This window comes from Equus quagga, chromosome 2, assembly GCF_021613505.1.
Source record: "Equus quagga isolate Etosha38 chromosome 2, UCLA_HA_Equagga_1.0, whole genome shotgun sequence".
Lineage (NCBI taxonomy): Eukaryota > Metazoa > Chordata > Mammalia > Perissodactyla > Equidae > Equus > Equus quagga.
The window spans coordinates 112784593-112798828 of record NC_060268.1 but is presented as its reverse complement, the minus strand read 5'-3'; the positions used below and the strand labels follow the sequence as shown (position 1 = coordinate 112798828).

The 14236-nt window shown below is 36.8% G+C and overlaps 1 pseudogene; it reads left to right on the top strand.

Annotated features, from left to right (window-relative positions):
• Positions 1-2870: 2870 nt before the first annotated feature.
• The window catches only part of LOC124235203 (mitochondrial intermediate peptidase-like), a 104288-nt pseudogene continuing 92922 nt past the window's right edge, over positions 2871-14236 (top strand).

Genomic DNA, 14236 nt, shown 5'->3' with positions numbered 1-14236 from the left:
GCAAACACAGACATTCTTGATTATCTATATATTATATGTTAAATTTACTATACTGTTCTTGCTAACACATGTTTTGGTTAGAAAATCAATCAAAATCTTCAGCTTCCAAAAACAAAGAAAAGAAACAAATTTGCAGCAAGTAACCCAGATGAATTGGGCCCTACTGCCAACTTTTTGTGACCATCTAGGCATGAATGTGACTTTAGTAATGGATAGCATCACCTACACATTAGTCCACAGTAAAAATTTCTTTATATTAAAGAACACGTAACAGTGAGACTTGTTGATCTAATATAATACTATGTTATTAAAATTATCATGATTTTGAATCTAATGATGTACCTAAGAAGTTGCTTTCAGCAAATAGTCATGCCTCATAACAATATTTTTCTTCCGTATCAAAACAAATCGAGAAATATTATCTATTTATCTTTGTTTGTTTGCTTTTGGTGAGGAAGATTGGCTCTGAGCTAACATCTGTTGCCAATCTTCCTTTATTTTGTCTGGGGGATGCCATCACAGCTTGGCCTGATGAGCAGTGTGTAGGTCTGCCCCTAGGATCCAGACCTGCGAACCCCAGGTTGCTGAAGCAAAGCGTTCAAACTTAACTACTACGTCACGGGGCCGGCCCCAGGAGATATTATCTATATACAGACTACTAGGCTGGCACCTAGTCACTTTTTGTTTTTTAACTTTTAGCTTATCTTTTAAATTGTTTTGACAATCCTCTTTATACAAGACCTAGAAAGAATAAACTAAAATAATACCAAATAATTGTAATTGTGGTGTAGAGAAAATAATTTTGCTTTTTTGCCTAGAAAAATATTGTTAGCATAAATAAATCTTCAAGTCATTGAACGAATGAATTTAGAAATATTAAAATATTAATTTCAAGAAAATTATAAGATTTAATGCTCTGAGTCATCTATATGTTATTTTCTTGATGTAAGTGGCTTATTAATTGGGTTGAACTCAATGGGAGTATGAACACCTTGATTTTTTTCTCCAACTGCTGACAGCTGGTGTGATCTCTCATTTCTTCCCACTCTCAATGACATTTCAGGCACACACCTTGCTGGTCCAGAAGTTGAAAGAAGTGAAGGAGTAGGAGAGGAAAGGGACAGGTTATTTGTTTGTGGTTTGTTACTCATGTTGTTGTTTATTCACATTTGACTGTCCTGCTATGGCGGGTCTTTCTTGGTTGGCCATAAATGCTCAAGATGTATCAATCATCCCAAATCTTACGTGGGGATACATGTATATGTTCTTTGGAGGCCCCTGGGGGGGGAAACACTACTAAGTTTCAGGACATGAACAATGCACATTCTGACTAATGTCTTGTCACCCGCTCCCTATGTTAGCTCCTTTGCAAGAAATAAATACCCTCTAAACAGTTGGGTCTCCTAATCTTAGCATTATGCCTACTTGGGAGGAATACCTTCAGGATGACTCAGTTCAGCTATCATCCAAGGTACCCCTGTGCCAGTGGATTCCCTCATCTTTGGATGCCAATCCGGGATGTTCTCAGCTTCCCCCTCTTCTCACCCTACCCAAAGGGGCTGTTCCAGATCATTTATATTTTTATAGTTCTTAAGGCAGAGAGGTTGACCCCAGTTTCTATGTTTTCATATGTCCTCAAACTTCACTAGATACACAACCTTCCCCAATAAGTTTATAACAACATTCTATTTTTGTAGTGCCACTGGAGTATGCCTAAGAGTTTCTAAAACTCAGTCTCCTCTTCTTTCAGGTATCTTAATCTCTACAAAAGATACTCATGGAGTACTCCTTTCTATGTGCAACTGTTTATAATATGAGATGAATAATCCATATTCATTAACTTCAAAATTGATTTTACTATTCTTAATAAATTGTTCTTCAACATGAATTTAATGAGAAATACTCCAGTGTCATTGTAAAATACTTCTTAGATTGTTAGATTTGCATTTAATTTATACATTATATGGAGAAAATTGTCATAAGCTATTGAATCCTTCCGTTTATGAAAATAGCTTAATTCTACAATTAGATTCTCATTTGTTTGTTTCAGTAAAAATTTTAGACATTCTTTGAAAAGCTCTTGCACATTGTTATTTAAGTAGTCTGTATTTTCAGTTATTGTTACCATAGCATATGAAACAGTTTTATTTGGTTTTATGGGGTTTTTTGGTGAGAAAGATTGGCCCTGAGCTAACATCTGTTGTCAATCTTCCTCTTTTCACTTGAGGAAGACTGTTGCTAAGCTAAAATCTGTGCCAATCTTCCTCTGTTTTATGTGAGATGCCGTCACCAGTAGTGCTAAGTCCGCACCCAGGATCCAAAACTGTGAACCCCTGGCTGCCGAAGCAGAGCATGTGAACTTAACCACTATGCCACTGGGCCAGCCCCTAGACAGTACAATTTTTTCAAAGTATTCTTCCTTTAATTCAAGTCCTGAGAACAGTTGTTAAAAGTCCTGAATCTTGAAGTTAGAGAATAACCATGTTTTAATAAAAGATAGATGCTGAAAGAAATTCAGAGATCATCAATCTAGCCACTTCATTTTAGAGTGATTCTTCTTCTTTACGCAGACTTGGTTACTGGCCAAATTGAATATCGCTTATTCCCTTGCTTTTAAAAGGAAGAAGTCTCAAAATAATCTAACAAAAGTACAGTAATTTAATCTACTTCTGTTCTATTTCAATGCTAGATGTTGCAGAATACATCGTTTTCTATTCTTTTTTTTTTTTTTTTTTGAGTACTGATGCTTTATTGGGAAATGTTGGAGTAGCAGAAAGGAGGATAATGCAAGGAAGAAGGAGAAATAAAGAGGTGGCACATTACCCAGAGGTCCTTGCTTCATAAAGAGACACAAACCTTCCTTCTGTTACATGCAACATCTACAGACAGGCTACAGAGAAAGCTTCATGCTCCCAAATGGACATAGAAGGAGAAATGGAGAAAGGTTTTATCTGTCTGCTTTCACCCTCTTCCATTGGTCAACGTTTGCTCCTGGGGAGCTCCCGTTTGCATCTGACAAGGCACTCAAAGGAACTGCCCAGACATGCACAGGGAGTGAGTCTCTCCAGCGGCAGCTGGAGCTGAGCAAAGGGTCAGGGGCTCCAGAAACAGGTAAGCTGAGAATCTGAAGCAGCACCTAAGAGGTGTCAAATAATCTTTCCATACCTCACTATCTTTTCTTCATCAGAGTTGCTTGAGTGTAATGTACCATCAAGTTTTGTTTCTCGAATCTCTGAAACTCTTACTGTTGGATTTTAGGAAGACACGGAGGAAAGAGGTCTTTCAACATCGGAAATATCTGTGTAGAGGGTCATAGTACAATCTGAATCATACAGCGATATGACTTTGAGCATCAAAAATAGATACTGACCTTCCAGTCTTGTCCAGTCTTGAGCTGTGCATAGAGTCGTGGCTCTGGGCAATAGATTCTAGTGCTAATTCCTGGTAACACAGAGTTGTAGGCTCATCCTGAACTTTCAAAAGAGGTTTTTGGTTAATAGAAATTGGAAATTTTTCCCTAGAGACATTCTTTTTAGTTATAAAAAGTATCTTCTTAAAACAGAGAACCTGAGAAGGTAAATATTATAGACAGGTTAAAAAGTGCTTTTAATTACACAGTAAATTATTGGGCTGATCATTATTGAAGGCAGATACAAAATTCTTTTGTATTCTCTCTGCGAGTTGTGCTAAATGAAGGATGTTCTCTGAACTGCAACTTAATTATTTTAATACATTTTAAGTGAATAGATTTCAGAAATCGTTTTAAAATATTTTAAGTCATAGTTGAGTCTCTCCCTGGATTTCTTTTAGTCTTATCTGTGGATTATGAAAATGAATTTGGTTAAGTTTTATCTGTCCTTCCATTGTGCTCCTGGCCTGCACACTGGCCTGCTGACTTGCAGAAATAAAAACCCCTAAACCAGATTCAGCTCTTGGGCTAAAAGATGCTAGATGTGCCCTGCATTTCAATTCTTGGAAAAGGATTATAGCTTCAGGAATTAGAGACATGGTTACTTACTGTAATTTAAACTTTAAAGGGAGTCACCTCAATTTTCTTTTTCTTTCATGTACAAGTCATAGTTTTCCAGTAGTAAAAGTAAACTGTTTATCCTGTCACACTTTCTGTGAGTAAAATGCTAAAAGTCTTATGTCTTATGTCCTGAAGTGTCCTCAGGAAATTTCTCTACTTTTGTTTCCAGGGCCTGTGTGCTTCTGAACCTTTTCCATGTGATGGTACACATAGAAAATAAAAACACTCTAAAGTTCACTGAATGTAGTAGATGGAGAATGTTGCTCATGGCTTGATGTTACAGAATCGAAACTTTGATTCCACAGATCCTGGTCAGCTGCCCCAATGGCTGAGGAAATCAATAAATGAATACTTATAATCCATATGTCATGGCACAAATGATTGAGAAATTATGCTAATCAACACCATATCAATCATTTCACAAACATAAAATGGTACATTTTAAGACTATCCCAACATCCCAACATTATTAATTCACTAAATATTTATTTAGCAAGCACCATCATGAATGAGGCTGCAGTGGATCCTATGTTTCACTGCTCAGATCCCCGTCAGGCCCACATATTCATTTCCCCAGCTGCTGGGAATGTTGGCCGTTGGCAGCTTACCATGAGTCTATCTCCAGGGAACTGCCCTCAGCAGGAGGGAGTTCATCACTCAAAGTTATATCACTCCTTCCCTGGGGGCAACTCAAATCCAGTGTTTGTTCAGTAGGGGAGGAGACTAGGAAGTCCATGACCTGGGCCAACTCTGAAGAGTCATCCTAGCTCTAGAGCTCTCTGAGGGATCAAGTGAGGTCTCTGTTGCAACTGCCATACCGTCTAAGTTCTCTCTCTGACTAATCCCTCTTCCCTCATTCCCTTAAAGCACTTGTTTCAGAGAGTACAGCCCAACACACCTTCTTTGTGTGAATCTTTGTTTCACTGTCTTTTTCCTGGGGAATAAACTTAAGATAGAAAATGATAAATAAGGCTTAGAGCCGACACTCAAAGAACTTAGAATCCAGAGGAGGGAACAACTTGTAAGCAAGTAAATATTATTATCACGAAGGATGCCGTAGTATATGTATACATAAGATATCTTGAAGACTGAAAGAGAGAATGATCAATAAGACCTAAGGAAGAAGCGGTAGGAAAGGGAGTTCTGAGAGGCATCTGCATTGTCCTCTGTACCCTCATTCTCACTGTTCAATGACCGACACACCATGTTCAATAAATGTCTACTGGGTTATCATGTTATCATAGTCTTAAAATTTATCATTTTTTATTTATCATTGTGATCACATCATCAGTTTAAGGGAAAGGTTGACAACATAGCAGATGTTGGTGGTGGATCTTAAATGATTAATGAGACTTTAGTAGACAGAAAGTGATAAAAGGGCATTTCAGGCAGGGAGAATACCATTTTTAAAATTCCAATTGGTGTATTTTCAGAGAGGCAAAAGTAATTTGTTATGACTCCAGCAAGGAGGAGAGATAAAACCTGTGTGGAAGAAAAGGACCAGACTGTAAATGTTGTCCTACCATGTCAGTTTACAAGTCAAGAGGTGTTTTTTAAGTTTTTTCCTTCACAAACTTTTGAAAATATGCATTGTATGAGTTACTGTATTAGTTCAGGTAATTGTTGTAGTAACATAGAGGTCTCAAAATAGACTGGTTTAAATGAGATTGAATGTTTCTCATATCAGTTTAAGGTCAGTGGTACAATTTCAGAGACACAGTTTACTTCATTTTTTCTGCTCTCTCTTTCCCTAATTTACATATTGGAAGCTGAGACACTGCCACATCTGTGATCTAGCGCACGGAAGAGGAAATGGAGGGAGAACAAAAATTTAAAAATGTTCTAAGGTTAAAACCAGAAAGGCAGTCACTTCCACTCACATGCCATTTGCTTGAACCCAGTGGCATGACATGTATTATTTGCAGAAAGCACAAGAGTTGGATGACCGTGGCCTTAGCTTAGGTAAGGTGCAGAGAGGGAGTACCAGCACTGATGAAGAAGAGGCAGAAGGACACCAGTGAACATTCAGTGCGTTCCATACAGCTGCCAATGTTCAAAAACTTGGAGACTTCACAACTTAAGCAGTATTTCTGGACTCTGTCGAAAAATTGGGCCTATATTTTTGTATGGCATAAATCAGCTGGTTCTGCTAGATATTACCAGACTCAGGGTACACAGTTCTCGGTTCAACATGGGCATACATAAAGAAAGAAGGTCATAAGTAAAGGGAATCTTTATATACTTAAAAGGCAATGTATAAATCTTTTAAAAGAATACAACATAAAATTTGTTTATAAAATACCTCAAATTAGAGGGGCCAGCCTTGTGGCGGAGCGGTTAAGTGTACATGTTCCACTTCGGTGGCCTTGGTTTCATTGGTTCCAATCCAGGATGAGAACCTATGCACTGCTTGTTAAGCCATGCTGTGGTAGGCATCCCACCTAAAATAGAGGAAGATGGGCACAGGTGTTAGCTCAGGGCCAGTCTTCCTCAGCAAAAAGAGGAGGATTGGCGGCAGATGTTAGCTCAGGGCCAATCTTCCCTCAAAAAAAAAAAAAACAACAACAACAAAATACACTTTAATTAGAATTATGATAAATAGGGAAGTTATCTTTAATAAAACTTTAGAAATTAAAAAAAGACTGGCATTCAAACAAGTGTTTTAAAATACTGTTATGTATTAAGTAAAACTGCATGCTGTAAAAAATAAAGTGAAAATAATTTTTTTTAATGATGGAGCTTTTTTAATAGTATTTATTTGATCCCAAAGAAATTGTGTATCCTTAGCAGGAATAAGCATTTACAAATATAAGTTAAATTAGAAATATCATTATCCAGAATGTGAAGAGATGGCTACATTTTTACTAGAAGTTTTCATGAAAAATGTAAACCATCTGTGTCATTTACTCTTGGAAATGATGACAGCAGAGATATATATATATATATATATATATATATATATATGCATATACATATATATATTTGTAACTGTCATGCCTACTCCGTGTAACATTGGATATGGTTTCAGTTTTGGATTGACATTTTCATTCACTCAATCCTGGGCAATAATCTCACAGTATGTTCACTTTAGTTTTGTGCAAAGATATAAGACAGAAATCTCAAGAGACCTGACAGCTTCAGGAGTGTTGTCTTCAAGGAGAATCCTTGTAGCACTTAAGGACACATCGTTCAGGCCATCAATCCTTTTATAAAGGATGAGACTATGTGTGTTGAGGTTGAAACCGCCCCCCCCCCGCCTCGATTTGGTTGATCTCACTCAACATTGGACTGGTATGTTGTAACATCCTTTAAGCAAAACTTTCAGGTCCCCCAAGGACCAATTTGGTTAGAGGAGTCCACGGAACACAGGGATTTGAGGCCTGTGCCTCCAAATGTTTCAATAGCTCACTCCCAGCCCTACAAGCCCAAATGCAGTTTATCAAATATTGAAAATTTTTACAATAAACACCACTGCTTAGTAACAGATCTTGTATGCCACATTTAACTTAAACCATTAGGTTTCCAGGGAAACAGTGCTGGAAGAGGTAAGTCTGAGTTCATTCTTGCTGCAGACAAAGCATTTAGACTTGCTGTTAACCCTTCTCTTCAAACACCCACTTAACTATATATGTGTGTTTATAGTTTTGATGGGACTCGTCATGTTAAAAATACTTTAGACGTAGTATCTAAGACAGACTGAGCAACATGAACCATCTTACAATTTTAATGAGAAAAATCTTGAAAATATTAGAACACATTGGTCGATATTTTGGGTTTGGCTGAATAATGCTCCTGTGTACCACACTGCCTCATATCACTTGAGCAAAATCATCATCACCAACTTTTTGGTTTTATTGTGCTTGGTAGATAATGATTATCACGTTGTTTAGGATTAGGACCGGAGAATGTGGGAATCTTTCTAGTTGACAGTAAAGCCAAACCTTTCCATTCCCTACTTACTTGACCTCTCCCATAATTCTATTGCCAGTGTGTGTATATATGTGCAAATGTATGCATACATTTGTGTGCTTAGCAAATGAAGATAAAATTTAATCAAATAAAGAAGATTCAGGAGTTCTCAACTATAATTTTAACTCTTTTCTGACTTACAAAATAACTTCTGGAAAAATGGTATCCTTGCTTCAGCAGACTTTTGTGTCAGTTTTCAGGAGAGTGGATTTTGGTTGGCAGAATAGATCTCTATATCTAAACACATACAAATATGACAGATAGATGGACACTGTTTTAGTCACTTTGGGCTGTTGTAACAAAAAAAGCATTAACCATGTGGTTTCAACAACAAAAATTTATTGCTCACAGTCCTGGAGTCTGGGAAGTCCAAGATCAAGGAGCCAGCCAATTTTGTTCCTGGTGAGAGCCCTCTTCCGGTTTTGCAGATAGAAGTCTTCTTGTTGTATCCTAAGATGATGGAGAGGAGGAGAGAGGAAGCACGTTCTCTCATGTTTCTTCTTATAAGGGCATTAATTCCCTTGAGGAATTAATTCCATGAGGCTCCACCCTCATGACCTAACTACCTCCCAAATTCCCCATCTACAAATACCATCGCATTGGGAATTAAGGTTTCAAAATATGAATTCTGGGGGGATACAAACATTCAGTCCATAGCAGATAGAGAGATAGATAGATAGATGATAGATAGATAGAGAGATGATAGATTGATAGATTAATACATAAATAAACTCAAAGGAAAAAGAATGACAACTCCCAAATTTATATCTCTATCCTAGATTTATTTCCTGAACTGCAGACTCATATGTGTAAGTCATTATCTGAGCTTGGATATCTAAAATGCATTTTAACATGAGAAGTTCAATAGTGAACTACAGATAATTTTTCTACTCCTATACTGCACCAATCCTGCTTCACCCACAATTTTTCCATATTGTTTAATGGGAACTTCATCCTACTAGTTGCTCGGGTTAAAAACCTTAAAGTCATCTTTGACATCTTTCTTTCTTTCAAATCCTATATCCAATCCATCAGAAAATATATTAGTTTTTACCTCCAAAATAGATCCAGATTCCCACCACAAGCTCATGGTACCACCCTGATCTGAACTACCACCTTCACCCTCTTGGATTACTACAATAGACTCCTAATGAGTGCTCCTGTTGCAATCCTTGCCTCTGTAGACTATTTTCAATACAGAAGTCAGCATAGTCCTCTTAAAACGTAAGTCAGATCATGTCACTTCTCTAATCAAAATCTTGCAATGACTCCCACTTCACTCAGAGCAAATGACCCAGTTGTTACAGTGATCTATAGAACATTATATGATGTTTATCCCTCCTCTTGACACGTTTCATATAACATATGCATCCATAGAACAGAGTCAGGAGTCCAGAAGTAAACCTATACATTCACAGTTCATTTATTTTCTGCAGGTATGCCAATGTCATTTATTGGGTAAAGTCTTTTCAGCAAATAATGCTGGGAAATTCACTGGATATGACATGCAAATGAATATAGTTGGAAGCTTACCTCTCACTATATACGAAAATTCACTCAAATAGATCAAGACCTAATGAAGGTGCTAAACATCTAAAGATAAAACATAGGCATTGATATTTGTGACTTTGGATCAGGCAACAGTTTCCTAGATATGTCACCAAACATAACAAAAGAATAAACATATAAATTGATATTCATCAAAATTAAAAGCTTTTGTGCTTTAAATGACACTATCGAGAAAGTAAAATGACAACCCATAGAATAGGAGAAAATATTTGCAAATCATGTGTCTGATAAAGTCTAATATTCAGAATACATAAATAATACTTATAACTCAACAAGGAAAATAAAATTGTTTCATTTAAAAAATGAGCAAATGGTATGAATAGACATTTCCTCAAAGAAGATAAAAAATGGTCAATAAGCATATGAAAAGATGTTCTACATCATTAATAATTAAAGAAATTCAAGTGAAAACAACAATGAGATATAACTTTATCCTCACTAGGGTACCTATAAACAAAAAAGTTAGATAATAACTTGGAGAAGATGTGGAGAAGGTTGAACACTCATACACTGCTGGTGGGGAGGTAAAGTTGTGCAGCCACTTTGGAAAGCAGTTAGATAGTCCTTCAAAAGTTTAACACAGAGTGCCCATATGAACCAGCAATTTCATTCCTAGGTATACGCCAAAAGAGTTAAAAACATACATCTGTACAAAAACTTGCACACAAATGTTTATGGCAGCACTATTTATAATAGTCGAAAAGTGAAAATAACCCAAATGTCCAGCAAGTGGTGAATGAAAAAACAAAATGTGGTATATCCATACAATGGAATATTATTCAGCCATAAAAGGGAATGAAGGACTGATGCGTGTTTCGATGTGGATGAACCTTGAAATATTATGCAAGTGAAAGAAACCAGAGACAAAAAGTCACATATTGCATGATTCCATTTGTATGATAGGCAATTATGTAGAGAGAAAATGGATTAATGATTTCCCAGGAGCTAATGGAAGGGAAGAATGAAATGTGACTGCTAATGGTGAAGGCTTTCTTTCTAGGGTGATAAAACAATTCTGGAATTAGATAATGGGAGGGTCACACAAATGTCTGCGTATACTAAAACTATGGAATTACATGCTTTAAAAGAGTGAGTTTTATGTTATATGTACTAAATGCCAATAAGAAAACAAAAACCAAAATGGGTTTGTACACTAACAGTTAATAAACCTAACGCAAATAATAGGAATCAGAATAGCTATAAGGAATGAAAATATAATCAAACAAAAAACCCTCAATCAGAAGTTCTGGGCAATGGGTTCTGTTCCCACTGTAATGAATCAATTCTAAGATTCACATTGTAATTTAGCTGCATTGTTTGGTTGTCAGGAGGAGTTGTCAGCACCCCTTCCAGGGCATTTTCAGGGAAAACTTTCAGTAATCTCTCTTTCAGAAGGCTTAGTCTTCAGGTCATAAGATGTTTGTAGGTGTTAAAGAAAGGAATGTTACACTTGTAGATGATAAGAATTAGAATACTGACTTAGTCTGTAAAAAATATATAGCTAGATTTCCATGAGACAAGTCAGAATTAGCGATGAGTGGTGATATTGCAAGACCATAGATCTTCCCATCACTATTTTAGAGAATTTAGTGTGTGAATTCTGACATATAATGGCCACTAAAACTTTGGTCAAAATTCTTGGCCAAGGGATTCAAGATTCTCTGAAAACTTGGCCAATATGAGTTAATAGTATTGTTTGTATGTATAATTATATGTTTGTATGAAAAAGGAGGCAATAAAATTTGATCAAGTGCTAATATTTTTCAAATTTCATTTATGATGATCCCAATGAAGTGAATACTTGTACATGCTAACTAACTATTAAGGAAAACATGGTCCAATAATTTCTCTGCAATGGTTACTGTAGTGGTCTTTTTGCATTTGAAGTTTTCAAAATCATTCAGAGAGTTCTAAAGTAATCATAAGCACATATTTATAAAATTGTGATTGAGCAATTGGATAATTCTATCTTTAGGAATTCAGATATCCTTTGGATCTGCTTCAAAACTGTATCCCATCTTTATGGCTTTGCCTAGACTATTATGGCAGCAGGTAAGGCATGAGCCGGCCACATCCCCAGCTACAGAGGTGAAATTCCCCTATTTGTATGAAATGTCCAGATTATGCAATTATTATTCAGGATTTCAATAATTTCATCTCTTCCAATATGGTCTAGATGAAGTAACTTTTTCAGGCATAACCAGCTGGCTATCTTGGCCAACCCCATGGCCAGGAAAATGGACACACTTCCTGATATTAGCCATTGTTTCTTTTTACAAATCTGGGGATACATTCTCTATATTTGAATTATATTATATACATATATAATATTTTCTAATATTTTCGTTGTCTTAAGAAACCTCTGTGAATGAAGGTGAAAATACTGTTTGCTTTTAATAATTATTTTCCAGTACATTTCCTATGGATTCTTCAGTGTTTGTTTTTTTTTTTTTTTTTTTTTGAGGAAGATTAGCCCTGAGCTAACATCTGCTGCCAATCCTCCTCTTTTTGCTGAGGAAGACTGGCCCTAAGCTAACATCCAAGCCCATCTTCCTCTACTTTATTTGTGGGATGCCTACCACAGCATGGTTGACAAGCAGTGCCCTGTCCACACCCGGGATCTGAACTGGTGAACCCCGGGCCACTAAAGCGGAACGTGCGAACTTAACTGCTGCTCCACTGGGCCGGCCCTCTTCAGTGTTTCTTTGACTGTGTCCCTCAGTGTTTACTATGGACACTTCTATTGAGAGCATAAGCACTACTAAAAGTCCCCTATTGTGTTTCCATTTTTTCAGGATAAACAATAGTAATTTAAAATTAGCTACCTGTGTTTTGAAAAAATGCTCAGTTGAGTATTAGTAATACAGTTTGATCAACATATAGAATCCTTCAATTTACTGATGTGGCAAGGACAACATCTCCAGGAATATCTACCATCGTTTAAGCTATGATCACATTCATGAAAAAGGAGCTTAAGCCCTAGCTTGTGGATCTGGAGAAACATTGTATAGGAGATGAGTTTCTGATGGCCATCATATTGTAGAGTTAAAATTCCTAATGCGTATCCTATTTTTATGAACAAGTAAAGAAAAAAAATGTTTGAAAAGTTTCAGATAGAAAGATTATTAGGGACATATATGATTAAGATTAAAGACTGGCTAACTGACTCAGCATCAAGAGCCCACGGTAGGAATTCCTTCTTCCTCTGGTAGGTTTGTAAAGGGATTTTACTAAACTGAAAAGGTTGGGAATTCATTGCCTGCAATATTCTGTAGATCTACAAAAAAACTTTCAATTTTCTCTTCGTTTTGGTTTTGAGTATTGCTTGAGTCCTTATAACTATTTCTTGATTAGAATGCCCCTTTCAGTGAAGAGATTAGGACCTAAATAATATACATGACAAAATTCTAAATTTTTTTTTTTGAGACTGAAGATATTTAGCCAGCTACAAGTTTCTTTACAAGGTAGATTGAGTCCTCTTGGGGGCTTTTCAGCACAGACATACACAAGAGAAGATCAGCTATATATTGAGTGAGAGTTGAAAGTCTTGGAAAAGTTATGTCCTTTGTATCATTCTTTAAGTACTGAAAGAAATATGAATGCACCTCTGTGGATCCCTAAGGTAATATCATCTCAGTATATCTTCGGTCATTCCAACAGAAGGAGTTAGGTTATAAAGCAGCAAACCAGATACAATCACATTCACAAAGAGCGCTTATTTGTGAATCCTTAAGTACATGTAACCCCAATGAGAGCAGCAAACCTCGAGCTCCGGTGAAGTGTACTCTACGTCATGTTGCACTATTCTTTCCTCAGGATGATGTGCTGGCTGACCTCAACAAACCTAACGTTGCTCATAGCCAGAAAGATTGGGAATTAAGGCTTACGATGAGAGGAAGAAGGTAATTGCATGAATTTTTATTTATTTAGGGACTCAATCAAAGGAGAAACAAATGAGATTGAAACCAAAAAATCTGGGCCTTGAGTCCTTTCCTAAATTTTGGGGCCAAAGTTACTGAGATGTGTGCGAGGGCATTGATGGAGCAGGGAAAACTGCCTGGAATGTCACTCTGTGGTATGACATACATTGAACCTATGTTAACTTCAATACTTTATGTCCTGGGAGGGTTGGAGAAGAATTTCTTGAGAGTGGTTGCCAGCCTGCACAGACATATATACACAAACACATTTCCACAGCATTCTGCTTTCTTTATTACATCATCTGGTCCCTAGAAGCTGGTGCTTTATGATGAAGTCACTCTCCTCCTTGCAAGGTTGCAGGAACAATTTTATCATGATTCTGATATTTGACAATTAAAGTAGTTGACTGTTTCACTCTTTTTGCCTTTTAATATTCTAGGAACCACCGCCCAAAGAGAGGATCTGTTGCTGTCAACAGTACCACTCTTTCAGAACACAGAATGTGAAAGTGGGGAGTAAGGCTCCTTGAAGTGCTTGTCTGTCTGTGAACTCTTTCTTAAGTAAATTGTAATAAAGGAGAGTGATACACAAGGGGGATGGATTTGGGTGAGGAGGAGAGATAAATGTTTTAACATTTTCCCTTCCTCCCAGTACACTCAACCATTGAGACTTGCTTCACCCTTTTTGAGGAGCCTAATATAGAAAGGGAATCTCATTGATAGCTTTACTTGGCTTCTGAGTTAGATT